Genomic DNA, 3,592 nt, shown 5'->3' with positions numbered 1-3,592 from the left:
GGGTGCATACGGTCCCTCATTGATCTAAATTCATTGAGATTGTCTTGACGAACTTGGTGACTATGCTGATCTTCAGGAGTAGTTTCCATGATATTCAAGCTCAATTCCAATTCCTTAGTATGAGGTGAATCAATTCTAACAAGCCTTCCTCCACTGCCACGTATCCACTTTGGCATACACAACTAGTATCTACCTGAAACTAAAATGAAAATACAGGACAACAAAAAGAAAACAGGGCTACAAAAACAAAATAAAACTAAGCTGAATTTAAAAGCTAACTTTAGATTATGAATAAATAGAAAAGAAAGAAAAAGAATTAATAAATCAAAAGAAACGTTACCAAACTTGTGATGAAGATCACAAGTACTCTGAAATAGTATCACTGATTCTTGACACCTTCCCCGGCAACGGCGCCATTTGATTCATGCCTAATTGGTGTCTCAGCTGATGACTGTCCAGCTGGTGCTCCTTGATGGCGGGTGTAATCAACAAAATTTTTAACCTATAACACCATGAACTAGGGTAGCAAATACAAAGCTACTATAGCATAGTGGCTCTAGGATCGTTCCACTGGGAAGGGTACTCAAGTTGAAAATGATACCAATTCAAAGTGAATTGGTGTTGTTTCATTTCAAGATTAGCTTAAGAAATAAAACACAAACTTTGGTTGAAAAAGGTTTGGACTTAGATTAACAACACAACAAGTGATGAAAATAACTTAAGGAGAAAAGCATTCCTTGGAGATTCAGGTATACAGGGGAGGTTCCTCATGCAAAAGCATAGCTCCGGTCAGTTGGTTCACTTCCTCACATTAGAGAATTACCATAAAGTCAATTCTCTAACAGGTGCTGCACAAATGCATCCCTCAATTGGATTTCAGCTTTAATTCTCTCACTGATGCAACTTGCAATGGTTCAAGCCTCTCACTTAGCCTTTACCATTCAAGGTGATCTTTAACCTTGGATTACCCGTCAAAAGCTCGCAAGAGATAACTAATGGATGTCTCCTTGAGTCCAAAAGCTTACCAAGTGTTGGCTATTCTAGAAAATCCTACCTTCAAGTCACCTACCAGAGGCTCGCAAGGGGTAAACTAGTGCATCTCCATGGATAGAGATCACTTGCCTTACCAAGTGTTAGCCCAGGTGACTCTAAGGCGTTTTAAGTTAACTAAAAACATTAGAAACCATTCACGGGACACACTCTCACTTCATTCATAGCTGAAACCACAAAGCTTCTGATTGATGCACTTGGAACCTTTCCCGGCAACCTTAACTCCAAGGAACTAAAAGGTTTAGTTACTCATTCTCTGGGGAAAACTCCTCAGAGAGTGCATAACTTAGTAAACTAAGTAAAAACATAATCAAAGTGAGAAGGTAAAGCAGAGCTCAAGCTCAAGCTCAAGCCCTGTGTATTTCTTCCTTTGAAACTTTTACAAAAGTTCATCACACTGACCCCCTCAAAACAGGCTCCTCGGGCTCCCTTTAAACCAAAATTACAATGATAGCTATTACATAGATATTTTTGCCAAATTCCTAACTTAAAAGCTAAGGAATCCTATCACTGGTGACTTACAAGGAGAATTTGGGCATTTAGGCAACAAAAATCTAATGAAAAATATCTCCAAGTATCGGTTACAAATATCGGGAAGCACTAAGGACCACTTCGCAGGTGAAAAGTGAGGTCTGCGAAATTTCGCAGGTGCACAAGAAGGGCTGCGAAATTTCTTCATAGCAACCAGCTGATTCAACACCGTTGCAAAGTGGACTTCCATCTTGTGGTGTTTGGCTTCCATCGCGGCGTGAAGCTTCAGGGGAAATCCATAGCACTGTGCAAAAAGGCTGCGAAATCATTCCGCAACAAAAGGGTGATTTCGCAGCACTTTTCTGAATCCTTCCTTCAGCTTGGAGCAGTTGCTTTAAAAGGCTGTAACTTCCTCATTTCAAGTCCAAATTGCATACGGTTTGAGGCATTGGATTGTTGACTTCCTAAGCTTTCAAATGACATATTGTATGCATAAATTGGACATCAGGAAGTGCTCCAAAAGTGGCTGCAGTGACTGTCATCAAGAATGCTCCATGACTGATTTCTCTTTGCTTCCCCTTGCATTCCAGACTCGTTTATGGCAAAAGTGATTCAAAGCTTTGTTTCTTCATTCCTCTAAGCTTCCCATTGCTTGCCAAGGATTCCATATAACTCTCCTCAATCTCAAAATGCTTTGGTGCTCAAAATACTAACAAAAACACCAAAACTTACACAATTTGATTAGAATTGATTGAAAGGGGCCTTAACATGCTAATTGGGTTAAAAGGCACTAACTACTACTCAAAAATGTTTAAAAGGATTAATTAAAAGCTATAAAATAGCACTTTTTGAGTAGTAATCACTCCTTATGGAAAATGTGGTCTGTGAAAAACCAAAAATGGGCTTGGGGGTTAGGTTACTTATTGAGAAGGTATGGTAAAGACCGTAGCACCCCTCTAAGTCCCTAAAAACAGGTCTCTATTAATAAAATGAAGCAACCATGACAACTAATAAGGAGATCAATGGATATCAACATGATTATACACAGAGAGCCAAAACATACATGGAGGATGGTCAGAGTGAGAAAGAATGCGTACCTTGACAGCAAACGGCAATGCGCTACCAGGAAATGTGATTAGTGCACAATAATGATCACAAAATAAATCACATTCATCACTAAACAGGATAAGGAATCCAATGGCACACATGACACTTCATTCAAATTTATTTTTAGGGAAAACTTCAAAGATGTTGGGCTCCCACCATAACCCGATTTATTTTCTCATCAATTAATCCCATGAATTTCCATTATTCGGAATTACGAGATTAAATTCATGCTTATTTTAAAACATTTTTAAAAATCAAAGAAGATGTGAAAGTGGCTTGTCGGAAAGAAAATTACAGCCAAATTTTATTAAAATGGGACTTTTAGGTGATCCTGAAAACTCTAGATGAAAAATGGGAAAGTTGGGATTATTTGAAAACCAAAGTTTGAGAAAATATTTACAAAATGGGGTTTGGAGCAATTATTTTCAAAATCAAGGGCTGAGGAAATGGAAGATGACACATGACCCAAATGTGGCCATGCAGAGGTGGCCCTGCAGTGAGGTTGGATGCTTGAATAGTCGCTTGATCAAACAATGGCATTGTGGGGCTCTGCGCATCATTGGGATCCCAATCGAATAATGATCTTAGTCTTGATACCAGAGACGCCCTATCTAAGGAGGACATGCCTCTGAGTTGAGTCGTTATAATTCTCAATAGATTAACTAGAAGAGATCAAGTATCCACTCTTAAACTTTATTGACTTGGCATGCTGAATACAGAGCTTCCCACTCACAATAACCCCACATCATTTCGCTCCACTTTCCACAACAAAAACTCAGAACACTGTAGCTAACCATCTGAGCAGCAAGTCTTCTAAGAAGTTTGGATCGTAGTGACTCTGCCTTTCCTGATGTCAGAAGTGGTTAAGATGACGGAAGGCTGCAAGTTCAGAAGTTGAATTAGTTTTTCTAATTGGTCTCATTATATTGAAAGAGAAGCTACAAGAGAAAACACCCCTTTCATG

Source organism: Vitis riparia, chromosome 12 (genome assembly GCF_004353265.1).
Source record: "Vitis riparia cultivar Riparia Gloire de Montpellier isolate 1030 chromosome 12, EGFV_Vit.rip_1.0, whole genome shotgun sequence".
Taxonomy (NCBI): Eukaryota; Viridiplantae; Streptophyta; class Magnoliopsida; order Vitales; family Vitaceae; genus Vitis; species Vitis riparia.
Note: the sequence above shows the minus strand (reverse complement) of the source record.